The sequence below is a fragment of the Carcharodon carcharias genome, chromosome 2, assembly GCF_017639515.1.
Source record: "Carcharodon carcharias isolate sCarCar2 chromosome 2, sCarCar2.pri, whole genome shotgun sequence".
In the NCBI taxonomy this organism is placed as follows: Eukaryota; Metazoa; Chordata; class Chondrichthyes; order Lamniformes; family Lamnidae; genus Carcharodon; species Carcharodon carcharias.
The window spans coordinates 234,121,721-234,134,634 of NC_054468.1; the positions used below are offsets into that span (position 1 = coordinate 234,121,721).

Below are 12,914 nucleotides of genomic sequence, written 5' to 3' on the forward strand. Positions count from 1 at the left end.
TTTTAAAATAATGGAAATAGGTGGGAAAAGAAAAATCTATATAAATTGTTGGAAAAAAGGGGGATTGGAAAGGGGGTGGGGATGGAGGAGAGAGTTCATGATCTAAAATTGTTGAACTCAGTATTCAGTCTGGAAGGCTGTAAAGTACCTAGTCGGAAGATGAGGTGCTGTTCCTCCAGTTTGTGTTGAGCTTCACTGGAACAATGCAGCAAGCTAAGGATGGACATGTGGGCAAGACAGCAGGGTGGAGTGTTAAAATGGCAAGTGACAGGGAGGTCTGGGTCATGCTTGCAGACAGACTGAAGGTGTTCTGCAAAGCGGTCACCCAGTCTGCGTTTGGTCTCTCCAATGTAGAGGAAACCGCATTGGGAGCAGCAAATGCAGTAGACTAAATTGAGGGAAATGCAAGTGATTTGCTGCTTCACTTGAAAGGAATGTTTGGGCCCTTGGACGGTGAGGAGAGGGGAAGTGAAGGGGCAGGTGTTGCACCTTCTGCGGTTGTATGGGAAGGTGCCGTGGGAGGGGGTTGAAGAGTAGGGGGTGATAGAGGAGTGGACCAGGGTGTCCCGGAGGGAACGATCCCTACGGAATGCCGCCGGGGGAGTGAAGGGAAGATGGGTTTGGTGGTGGCATCATGCTGGAGTTGGCGGAAATGGCGGAGGATGATCCTTTGAATGCGGAGGCTGGTGGGGTGATAGGTGAGGACAAGGGGGACCCTATCATGTTTCTGGGAGGGAGGAGAAGGCGTGAGGGCGGATGCATGGGAGATGGGCCGGACACGGTTGAGGGCCCTGTCAACCACCATGGGTGGAAAACCTCGGTTAAGGAAGAAGGAGGACATGTCAGGGGAACTGTTTTTGAAAGTGGCATCATTGGAACAGATGCGACGGAGGCGAAGGAACTGAGAGAATGGGATGGAGTTCTTACAGGAAGCGGGATGTGAGGAGCTGTAGTCGAGGTAGCTGTGGGAGTCGGTAGGTTTGCAATGGATATTGGTGGACAGTCTATCACCAGAGATTGAGACAGAGAGGTCAAGGAAGGGAAGGGAAGTGTCAGAGATGGACCTTGTAAAAATGATGGAGGGGTGGAGATTGGAAGCAAAATTAATAACTGGTGCCAATGCGGGTACCCATAGCCACACCTTTCACTACCCCCTTCCACCAGCTTATATTTCATCTCATTTCTCTATGTTTTCGTTCTGTTGAAGGGTCATGCGGACTCGAAACGTTAACTGTGTTCCTCTCCGCAGATGCTGTCAGACCTGCTGAGTTTTTCCAGGTATTTTTGCTATTGTTCCCCTCTCTTGTCCTATCCTTATTTTCTAGTGAAAGTTCACATACTCACGAGTCACTGGGACCTCAGTCAGTGTCCCAGGAGGTGGTTGTGTGACTGACTCGGAGGCTTCAGCTTGCCCACCTCCTAAACAAAGATAAGCGAAGAGATCCAAACCCATCTCTCAGGGGTACCAGCGATAATATACAATATGATTCCAGCTCCATTATTTCCTGAGAGAAATCCATGCCAGGATTTGAATTCCTCCTCTTTCTATTGGCACAGAGCAGTAAATCCCATGAGAAGTGGGAGGCAGGATCAGACTCCACACACCGCCGGCTGTGTTTGTGCATGCTGCCTGGGAGTCAAACAGACTGGGTTTGTTTCCTTCTAGTGCCTTCCTTAATGGGATTTAGGGATGAGAGGAGCCTGAACACCAACTGCCTGTGAGGGTAAGAGGGTTTAACAGGAATTTGTATACTGTTAACGAGTGGGCAACCAGAACAGGGGAGTGAGTGGTAGAAAGGAAGCAACTTTCATCACCGCCCGGCCTGTACCCAACAGGAACTCGCTCAGGCCAAAGTCCTTCAGAGAAAGAGGACATTACACGGCTGTGATCGAGTGGGTGCCAGGGACTGAGATTTGCAAGTTGTTGGGTGAGGCGGTTAGATTGTTATTTTCTACAGAAGCCCCTTGTTCCGCACAGTCTGATATTGATGGAACTCTTGAGTAGAGCTGCCCTGGCCCTAGTTCTGCTGTAATCTGGACATGTTTCCCACATCAGGCAAGATGCCAATCCTGATCCTAATATCCTGTTTACAACAAAATTCCAGACGCCCAAAAGCTCAGATCAGCAATGATCTTATAGGATAGAAGAGCAAGCTTGTGAGACCAAATGGCCTTAATCCTGCTGCTAATTCATATGTTCCTTTGTAAAAAATGAATAAAGGGATGAGAACCAATTTAATAACACTGTCAGTGGTCAGGGCACCATGTTGGGCGCTGGGAGACAGATGGGTGGGAGGGGTGGTTGTGGAGGGGGTGAGGGGGTGTGTGGGGAGGTGGGTGGGTGGGTGGAGTTGGGGGAGGGGTGTGGTGAGGGTGAGGGGTTTCGGGAAGGTGTGGTGCGTGTGTTGGGGGGATGGGAATTGTGTGGAGTTCGGGGGGGGTGGGGTGGGTGTGCGTCGGGGATGGGGGATGAGGTGAGCGTGTGCGGGCGACAGTGGCGTGTGTGGGGGATGGGGGTGTGTGGAGCTCGGGGGGGGTTGAGGGGTGTGTGTGGGGGGGTGCGGTGGGTGTGTGTGGGGGATGGGGGGTTGTGGGGGTGAGGTGGGTGTGTGTGTGGGGCTTGGGGGGTGAGGTGAGTGTGTGCGGGGGACAGGGGTGTGCGTGGGGGATGGGGGGTTGTGGGGGGTGAGGTGGGTGTGTGTGTGGGGGTTGGGGGGTGAGGTGAGTGTGTGCGGGGGACAGGGGTGTGTGTGGGGAATGGGGGTATGTGGAGCTCGGGGGGGGGGTTGAGGGGTGTGTGTGTGGGGGATGGGTGTGTGGAGTTGGTGGGGTCTGGTGGAGAGTGAGAGGGTTGAGGGGTGTGAGGAGTTGGGGGTGAGTTGGGGATGGGGGTGTGTGGAGTTGGGGGTGAGTTGGGGATGGGGGTGTGTGGAGTTGGGGGTGAGTTGGGGATGGGGGTGTGTGGAGTTGGGAGTGAGTTGGGGATGGGGGTGTGTGGAGTTGGGGTTGAGTTGGGGATGGGGGTGTGTGGAGTTGGGGTTGAGTTGGGGATGGGGGTGTGAGGAGTTGGGGGTGAGTTGGGGATGGGGGTGTGTGGAGTTGGGGGTGAGTTTGGGATGGGGGTGTGTGGAGTTGGGGGTGAGTTGGGGATGGGGGTGTGTGGAGTTGGGGTTGAGTTGGGGATGGGGGTGTGTGGAGTTGGGGTTGAGTTGGGGATGGGGGTGTGTGGAGTTGGGGTTGAGTTGGGGTTGAGGGGTGTGAGGAGTTGGGGTTGAGTTGGGGATGGGGGTGTGAGGAGATGGGGTTGAGTTGGGGATGGGGGTGTGTGGAGTTGGGGGTGAGTTGGGGATGGGGGTGTGTGGAGTTGGGGTTGAGTTGGGAATGGGGGTGTGAGGAGTTGGGGGTGAGTTTGGGATGGGGGTGTGTGGAGTTGGGGGTGAGTTGGGGATGGGGGTGTGTGGAGTTGGGGTTGAGTTGGGGATGGGGGTGTGTGGAGTTGGGGTTGAGTTGGGGATGGGGGTGTGTGGAGTTGGGGTTGAGTTGGGGTTGAGGGGTGTGAGGAGTTGGGGTTGAGTTGGGGATGGGGGTGTGAGGAGATGGGGTTGAGTTGGGGATGGGGGTGTGTGGAGTTGGGGGTGAGTTGGGGATGGGGGTGTGTGGAGTTGGGGTTGAGTTGGGGATGGGGGTGTGTGGAGTTGGGGGTGAGTTGGGGATGGGGGTGTGTGGAGTTGGGGGTGAGTTGGGGATGGGGGTGTGTGGAGTTGGGAGTGAGTTGGGGATGGGGGTGTGTGGAGTTGGGGGTGAGTTGGGGATGGAGGTGTGTGGAGTTGGGGGTGAGTTGGGGATGGGGGTGTGTGGAGTTGGGGTTGAGTTGGGGATGGGGGTGTGTGGAGTTGGGGTTGAGTTGGGGATGGGGGTGTGTGGAGTTGGGGGTGAGTTGGGGATGGGGGTGTGAGGAGTTGGGGTTGAGTTGGGGATGGGGGTGTGAGGAGTTGGGGGTGAGTTGGGGATGGGGGTGTGAGGAGTTGGGGGTGAGTTGGGGATGGAGGTGTGTGGAGTTGGGGTTGAGTTGGGGATGGGGGTGTGTGGAGTTGGGGGTGAGTTGGGGATGGGGGTGTGTGGAGTTGGGGTTGAGTTGGGGATGGGGGTGTGTGGAGTTGGGGTTGAGTTGGGGATGGGGGTGTGTGGAGTTGGGGGTGAGTTGGGGATGGGGGTGTGTGGAGTTGGGGGTGAGTTGGGGATGGGGGGTGTGTGGAGTTGGGGGTGAGTTGGGGATGGGGGTGTGTGGAGTTGGTGGGGTCTGGTGGAGAGTGAGAGGGTTGAGGGGTGTGAGGAGTTGGGGTTGAGTTGGGGATGGGGGTGTGAGGAGTTGGGGTTGAGTTGGGGATGGGGGTGTGTGGAGTTGGGGTTGAGTTGGGATGGGGGTGTGTGGAGTTGGGGGTGAGTTGGGGATGGGGGTGTGTGGAGTTGGGGTTGAGTTGGGGATGGGGGTGTGTGGAGTTGGGGTTGAGTTGGGGATGGGGGTGTGTGGAGTTGGGGGTGAGTTGGGGATGGGGGTGTGTGGAGTTGGGGGTGAGTTGGGGATGGGGGGTGTGTGGAGTTGGGGGTGAGTTGGGGATGGGGGTGTGTGGAGTTGGGGTTGAGTTGGGGATGGGGGTGTGTGGAGTTGGGGGTGAGTTAGGGATCGGGGTGTGTGGAGATGGGGGTGAGTTGGGGATGGGGGTGTGTGGAGTTGGGGGTGAGTTGGGGATGGGGGTGTGTGGAGTTGGGGTTGAGTTGGGGATGGGGGTGTGTGGAGTTGGGGGTGAGTTGGGGATGGGGGTGTGTGGAGTTGGGGGTGAGTTGGGGATGGGGGTGTGTGGAGTTGGGGTTGAGTTGGGGATGGGGGTGTGAGGAGTTGGGGGTGAGTTGGGGATGGGGGTGTGTGGAGTTGGGGGTGAGTTGGGGATGGGGGTGTGTGGAGTTGGGGTTGAGTTGGGGATGGGGGTGTGTGGAGTTGGGGTTGAGTTGGGGATGGGGGTGTGTGGAGTTGGGGTTGAGTTGGGGTTGAGGGGTGTGAGGAGTTGGGGTTGAGTTGGGGATGGGGGTGTGAGGAGATGGGGTTGAGTTGGGGATGGGGGTGTGTGGAGTTGGGGGTGAGTTGGGGATGGGGGTGTGTGGAGTTGGGGGTGAGTTGGGGATGGGGGTGTGTGGAGTTGGGGGTGAGTTGGGGATGGGGGTGTGTGGAGTTGGGGGTGAGTTGGGGATGGGGGTGTGTGGAGTTGGGAGTGAGTTGGGGATGGGGGTGTGTGGAGTTGGGGGTGAGTTGGGGATGGAGGTGTGTGGAGTTGGGGGTGAGTTGGGGATGGGGGTGTGTGGAGTTGGGGTTGAGTTGGGGATGGGGGTGTGTGGAGTTGGGGTTGAGTTGGGGATGGGGGTGTGTGGAGTTGGGGGTGAGTTGGGGATGGGGGTGTGAGGAGTTGGGGTTGAGTTGGGGATGGGGGTGTGAGGAGTTGGGGGTGAGTTGGGGATGGGGGTGTGAGGAGTTGGGGGTGAGTTGGGGATGGAGGTGTGTGGAGTTGGGGTTGAGTTGGGGATGGGGGTGTGTGGAGTTGGGGGTGAGTTGGGGATGGGGGTGTGTGGAGTTGGGGTTGAGTTGGGGATGGGGGTGTGTGGAGTTGGGGTTGAGTTGGGGATGGGGGTGTGTGGAGTTGGGGGTGAGTTGGGGATGGGGGTGTGTGGAGTTGGGGGTGAGTTGGGGATGGGGGGTGTGTGGAGTTGGGGGTGAGTTGGGGATGGGGGTGTGTGGAGTTGGTGGGGTCTGGTGGAGAGTGAGAGGGTTGAGGGGTGTGAGGAGTTGGGGTTGAGTTGGGGATGGGGGTGTGAGGAGTTGGGGTTGAGTTGGGGATGGGGGTGTGTGGAGTTGGGGTTGAGTTGGGGATGGGGGTGTGTGGAGTTGGGGGTGAGTTGGGGATGGGGGTGTGTGGAGTTGGGGTTGAGTTGGGGATGGGGGTGTGTGGAGTTGGGGATGGGGGTGTGTGGAGTTGGGGGTGAGTTGGGGATGGGGGTGTGTGGAGTTGGGGGTGAGTTGGGGATGGGGGGTGTGTGGAGTTGGGGGTGAGTTGGGGATGGGGGTGTGTGGAGATGGGGTTGAGTTGGGGATGGGGGTGTGTGGAGTTGGGGGTGAGTTGGGGATGGGGGTGTGTGGAGATGGGGGTGAGTTGGGGATGGGGGTGTGTGGAGTTGGGGGTGAGTTGGGGATGGGGGTGTGTGGAGTTGGGGTTGAGTTGGGGATGGGGGTGTGTGGAGTTGGGGGTGAGTTGGGGATGGGGGTGTGTGGAGTTGGGGTTGAGTTGGGGATGGGGGTGTGAGGAGTTGGGGTTGAGTTGGGGATGGGGGTGTGTGGAGTTGGGGTTGAGTTGGGGATGGGGGTGTGTGGAGTTGGGGGTGAGTTGGGGATGGGGGTGTGTGGAGTTGGGGGTGAGTTGGGGATGGGGGGTGTGTGGAGTTGGGGGTGAGTTGGGGATGGGGGTGTGTGGAGTTGGGGTTGAATTGGGGATGGGGGTGTGTGGAGTTGGGAGTGAGTTGGGGATGGGGGTGTGTGGAGTTGGGGGTGAGTTGGGGATGGGGGTGTGTGGAGTTGGGGGTGAGTTGGGGATGGGGGTGTGTGGAGTTGGGGTTGAGTTGGGGATGGGGGTGTGTGGAGTTGGGGGTGAGTTGGGGATGGGGGTGTGTGGAGTTGGGGTTGAGTTGGGGATGGGGGTGTGTGGAGTTGGGGTTGAGTTGGGGATGGGGGTGTGTGGAGTTGGGGTTGAGTTGGGGATGGGGGTGTGTGGAGTTGGGGGTGAGTTGGGGATGGGGGTGTGTGGAGTTGGGGGTGAGTTGGGGATGGGGGTGTGTGGAGTTGGGGTTGAGTTGGGGATGGGGGTGTGTGGAGTTGGGGTTGAGTTGGGGATGGGGGTGTGTGGAGTTGGGGTTGAGTTGGGGATGGGGGTGTGTGGAGTTGGGAGTGAGTTGGGGATGGGGGTGTGAGGAGTTGGGGTTGAGTTGGGGATGGGGGTGTGTGGAGTTGGGGGTGAGTTGGGGATGGGGGTGTGTGGAGTTGGGGTTGAGTTGGGGATGGGGGTGTGTGGAGTTGGGGTTGAGTTGGGGATTGGGGTGTGTGGAGTTGGTGGCGAGTTGGGGATGGGGGTGTGTGGAGTTGGGGGTGAGTTGGGGATGGGGGTATGTGGAGTTGGGGTTGAGTTGGGGATGGGGGTGTGTGGAGTTGGGGGTGAGTTGGGGATGGGGGTGTGTGGAGTTGGGGTTGAGTTGGGGATGGGGGTTTGTGGAGTTGGGGGTGAGTTGGGGATGGGGGTGTGTGGAGTTGGGGGTGAGTTGGGGATGGGGGTGTGTGGAGTTGGGGTTGAGTTGGGGATGGGGGTGTGTGGAGTTGGGGGTGAGTTGGGGATGGGGGTGTGCGGAGTTGGGGGTGAGTTGGGGATGGGGGTGTGTGGAGTTGGGGGTGAGTTGGGGATGGGGGTGTGTGGAGTTGGGGTTGAGTTGGGGATGGGGGTGTGTGGAGTTGGGGTTGAGTTGGGGATGGGGGTGTGTGGAGTTGGGGTTGAGTTGGGGATGGGGGTGTGAGGAGTTGGGGGTGAGTTGGGGATGGGGGTGTGTGGAGTTGGGGTTGAGTTGGGGATGGGGGTGTGTGGAGTTGGGGTTGAGTTGGGGATGGGGGTGTGTGGAGTTGGGAGTGAGTTGGGGATGGGGGTGTGTGGAGTTGGGGTTGAGTTGGGGATGGGGGTGTCTGGAGTTGGGGGTGAGTTGGTGATGGGGGTGTGTGGAGTTGGGGTTGAGTTGGGGATGGGGTGTGTGGAGTTGGGGTTGAGTTGGGGATGGGGGTGTGTGGAGTTGGGGGTGAGTTGGGGATGGGGGTGTGTGGAGTTGGGGGTGAGTTGGGGATGGGGGTTTGTGGAGTTGGGGGTGAGTTGGGGATGGGGGTGTGTGGAGTTGGGGGTGAGTTGGGGATGGGGGTGTGTGGAGTTGGGGTTGAGTTGGGGATGGGGGTGTGTGGAGTTGGGGGTGAGTTGGGGATGGGGGTGTGTGGAGTTGGGGGTGAGTTGGGGATGGGGGTGTGTGGAGTTGGGGTTGATTTGGGGATGGGGGTGTGTGGAGTTGGGGGTCAGTTGGGGATGGGGGTGTGTGGAGTTGGGGGTGAGTTGGGGATGGGGGTGTGTGGAGTTGGGGTTGAGTTGGGGATGGGGGTGTGTGGAGTTGGGGTTGAGTTGGGGATGGGGGTGTGTGGAGTTGGGGTTGAGTTGGGGATGGGGGTGTGTGGAGTTGGGGGTGAGTTGGGGATGGGGGTGTGTGCAGTTGGGAGTGAGTTGGGGATGGGGGTGTGTGGAGTTGGGGTTGAGTTGGGGATGGGGGTGTGTGGAGTTGGGGGTGAGTTGGGGATGGGGGTGTGTGGAGTTGGGGTTGAGTTGGGGATGGGGGTGTGTGGAGTTGGGGTTGAGTTGGGGATGGGGGTGTGTGGAGTTGGGGGTGAGTTGGGGATGGGGGTGTGTGGAGTTGGGGGTGAGTTGGGGATGGGGGGTGTGTGGAGTTGGGGGTGAGTTGGGGATGGGGGGTGTGTGGAGTTGGGGTTGAGTTGGGGATTGTGGTGTGTGGAGTTGGTGGCGAGTTGGGGATGGGGGTGTGTGGAGTTGGGGGTGAGTTGGGGATGGGGGTATGTGGAGTTGGGGTTGAGTTGGGGATGGGGGTGTGTGGAGTTGGGGGTGAGTTGGGGATGGGGGTGTGTGGAGTTGGGGTTTAGTTGGGGATGGGGGTTTGTGGAGTTGGGGGTGAGTTGGGGATGGGGGTGTGTGGAGTTGGGGGTGAGTTGGGGATGGGGGTGTGTGGAGTTGGGGTTGAGTTGGGGATGGGGGTGTGTGGAGTTGGGGGTGAGTTGGGGATGGGGGTGTGTGGAGTTGGGGGTGAGTTGGGGATGGGGGTGTGTGGAGTTGGGGGTGAGTTGGGGATGGGGGTGTGTGGAGTTGGGGTTGAGTTGGGGATGGGGGTGTGTGGAGTTGGGGTTGAGTTGGGGATGGGGGTGTGTGGAGTTGGGGTTGAGTTGGGGATGGGGGTGTGAGGAGTTGGGGGTGAGTTGGGGATGGGGGTGTGTGGAGTTGGGGTTGAGTTGGGGATGGGGGTGTGTGGAGTTGGGGTTGAGTTGGGGATGGGGGTGTGTGGAGTTGGGAGTGAGTTGGGGATGGGGGTGTGTGGAGTTGGGGTTGAGTTGGGGATGGGGGTGTGTGGAGTTGGGGGTGAGTTGGGGATGGGGGTGTGTGGAGTTGGGGTTGAGTTGGGGATGGGGGTGTGTGGAGTTGGGGTTGAGTTGGGGATGGGGGTGTGTGGAGTTGGGGTTGAGTTGGGGATGGGGGTGTGTGGAGTTGGGGGTGAGTTGGGGATGGGGGTTTGTGGAGTTGGGGGTGAGTTGGGGATGGGGGTGTGTGGAGTTGGGGGTGAGATGGGGATGGGGGTGTGTGGAGTTGGGGTTGAGTTGGGGATGGGGGTGTGTGGAGTTGGGGGTGAGTTGGGGATGGGGGTGTGTGGAGTTGGGGGTGAGTTGGGGATGGGGGTGTGAGGAGTTGGGGTTGAGTTGGGGATGGGGGTGTGTGGAGTTGGGGGTGAGTTGGGGATGGGGGTGTGTGGAGTTGGGGGTGAGTTGGGGATGGGGGTGTGTGGAGTTGGGGTTGAGTTGGGGATGGGGGTGTGTGGAGTTGGGGGTGAGTTGGGGATGGGGGTGTGTGGAGATGGGGGTGAGTTGGGGATGGCGGTGTGTGGAGTTGGGGGTGAGTTGGGGATGGGGGTGTGTGGAGTTGGGGTTGAGTTGGGGATGGGGGTGTGTGGAGTTGGGGGTGAGTTGGGGATGGGGGTGTGTGGAGTTGGGGGTGAGTTGGGGATGGGGGTGTGTGGAGTTGGGGTTGAGTTGGGGATGGGGGTGTGTGGAGTTGGGGGTGAGTTGGGGATGGGGGTGTGTGGAGTTGGGGTTGAGTTGGGGATGGGGGTGTGTGGAGTTGGGGTTGAGTTGGGGATGGGGGTGTGTGGAGTTGGGGTTGAGTTGGGGATGGGGGTGTGTGGAGTTGGGGGTGAGTTGGGGATGGGGGTGTGTGGAGTTGGGGGTGAGTTGGGGATGGGGGTGTGTGGAGTTGGGGTTGAGTTGGGGATGGGGGTGTGTGGAGTTGGGGTTGAGTTGGGGATGGGGGTGTGTGGAGTTGGGGTTGAGTTGGGGATGGGGGTGTGTGGAGTTGGGAGTGAGTTGGGGATGGGGGTGTGTGGAGTTGGGGTTGAGTTGGGGATGGGGGTGTGTGGAGTTGGGGGTGAGTTGGGGATGGGGGTGTGTGGAGTTGTGGTTGAGTTGGGGATGGGGGTGTGTGGAGTTGGGGTTGAGTTGGGGATTGGGGTGTGTGGAGTTGGTGGCGAGTTGGGGATGGGTGTGTGTGGAGTTGGGGGTGAGTTGGGGATGGGGGTATGTGGAGTTGGGGTTGAGTTGGGGATGGGGGTGTGTGGAGTTGGGGGTGAGTTGGGGATGGGGGTGTGTGGAGTTGGGGTTGAGTTGGGGATGGGGGTGTGTGGAGTTGGGGGTGAGTTGGGGATGGGGGTGTGTGGAGTTGGGGGTGAGTTGGGGATGGGGGTGTGTGGAGTTGGGGGTGAGTTGGGGATGGGGGTGTGTGGAGTTGGGGTTGAGTTGGGGATGGGGTTGTGTGGAGTTGGAGGTGAGTTGGGGATGGGGGTGTGTGGAGTTGGGGGTGAGTTGGGGATGGGGGTGTGTGGAGTTGGGGGTGAGTTGGGGATGGGGGTGTGTGGAGTTGCGGTTGAGTTGGGGATGGGGGTGTGTGGAGTTGGGGTTGAGTTGGGGATGGGGGTGTGTGGAGTTGGGGTTGAGTTGGGGATGGGGGTGTGAGGAGTTGGGGGTGAGTTGGGGATGGGGGTGTGTGGAGTTGGGGTTGAGTTGGGGATGGGGGTGTGTGGAGTTGGGGTTGAGTTGGGGATGGGGGTGTGTGGAGTTGGGAGTGAGTTGGGGATGGGGGTGTGTGGAGTTGGGGTTGAGTTGGGGATGGGGGTGTGTGGAGTTGGGGGTGAGTTGGGGATGGGGGTGTGTGGAGTTGGGGTTGAGTTGGGGATGGGGGTGTGTGGAGTTGGGGTTGAGTTGGGGATGGGGGTGTGTGGAGTTGGGGTTGAGTTGGGGATGGGGGTGTGTGGAGTTGGGGGTGAGTTGGGGATGGGGGTTTGTGGAGTTGGGGGTGAGTTGGGGATGGGGGTGTGTGGAGTTGGGGGTGAGTTGGGGATGGGGGTGTGTGGAGTTGGGGTTGAGTTGGGGATGGGGGTGTGTGGAGTTGGGGGTGAGTTGGGGATGGGGGTGTGTGGAGTTGGGGGTGAGTTGGGTATGGGGGTGTGTGGAGTTGGGAGTGAGTTGGGGATGGGGGTGTGTGGAGTTGGGGTTGAGTTGGGGATGGGGGTGTGTGGAGTTGGGAGTGAGTTGGGGATGGTTTGTGTGGAGTTGGGAGTGAGTTGGGGATGGGGGTGTGTGGTGTTGGGGGTGAGTTGGGGATGGGGGTGTGTGGAGTTGGGGTTGAGTTGGGGATGGGGGTGTGTGGAGTTGGGGGTCAGTTGGGGATGGGGGTGTGTGGAGTTGGGGTTGAGTTGGGGATGGGGGTGTGTGGAGTTGGGGTTGAGTTGGTGATGGAGGTGTGTGGAGTTGGGGTTGAGTTGGGGATGGGGGTGTGTGGAGTTGGGGGTGAGTTGGGGATGGGGGGTGTGTGGAGTTGGGGGTGAGTTGGGGATGGGGGGTGTGTGCAGTTGGGAGTGAGTTGGGGATGGGGGTGTGTGGAGTTGGGGTTGAGTTGGGGATGGGGGTGTGTGGAGTTTGGGGTGAGTTGGGGATGGGGGTGTGTGGAGTTGGGGGTGAGTTGGGGATGGGGGTGTGTGGAGTTGGGGGTGAGTTGGGGATGGGGGTGTGTGGAGTTGGGGGTGAGTTGGGGATGGGGGTGTGAGGAGTTGGGGTTGAGTTGGGGATGGGGGTGTGTGGAGTTGGGGATGAGTTGGGGATGGGGGTGTGTGGAGTTGGGGTTGAGTTGGGGATGGGGGTGTGTGGAGTTGGGGGTGAGTTGGGGATGGGGGTGTGTGGAGTTGGGGGTGAGTTGGGGATGGGGGTGTGTGGAGTTGGGGTTGAGTTGGGGATGGGGGTGTGTGGAGTTGGGGGTGAGTTGGGGATGGGGGTGTGTGGAGTTGGGGGTGAGTTGGGGATGGGGGTGTGTGGAGTTGGGGTTGAGTTGGGGATGGGGGTGTGTGGGGGTTGGGGGTGGCGGTGTGGGGGGTGGGGATGGGGGGGGATGGGGTGTGTGGGGGATGGGAGGTTCGGGGGGTGAGGGGGTTGGGGGGATGTGTGGGGGGTGGGGTGTGTGGGGGGGGTGGGGTGTGTGGGGGATGGAGGGTGTGGGGTGTGAGGGATGGGGGGGTCTGTGGGGGATGGGAGCGTGGGGGAATTTGGGGTTTTGGGGGATGGGGTGTGTGGGGGGGATGGGGGGGATGGGTATGTGGGGGATGGGGTGTGTGGGGGGTTTTGGGGGATGGGGTGTGTGGGGGGGATGGGGGGGATGGGTATGTGGGGGATGGGGTGTGTGGGGGGGGTGGGGGTGGGGGTTGGGTTGGGGTGTGTGGGGGATGGGAGGTGTGGGGGATGAGGGGGTGTGGGGGGTCGGGATGGGGGGGATGGGGATGGGGGGGATGGGGGGTGTGGGGGGTGAGAGGGTTGGGGGGATGGGGGGTGGGGATGGGGGGATGGGGTGTGTGGGGGGGATGGGGGGGATGGGTATGTGGGGGATGGGGGGTGTGGGGGGGGGTTGGGGGTGGGGTGTGTGGGGAATGGGGGGTGTGGGGGGGGGTTGGGGGTGGCGGTGTGGGGTTGGGGA

The 12,914-nt window shown here is 60.3% G+C and overlaps 1 protein-coding gene across 1 annotated transcript in view; it reads left to right on the forward strand.

Annotated features, from left to right (window-relative positions):
* Positions 1-1,592: 1,592 nt before the first annotated feature.
* The window catches only part of LOC121275426 (TATA element modulatory factor-like), a 55,079-nt gene continuing 43,757 nt past the window's right edge, over positions 1,593-12,914 (forward strand). The window contains exon 1 of the mRNA XM_041183012.1: positions 1,593-1,724. The gene's annotated coding sequence lies outside the window, so the exon portion shown is untranslated. The remainder of the gene's footprint in view (positions 1,725-12,914) is intronic.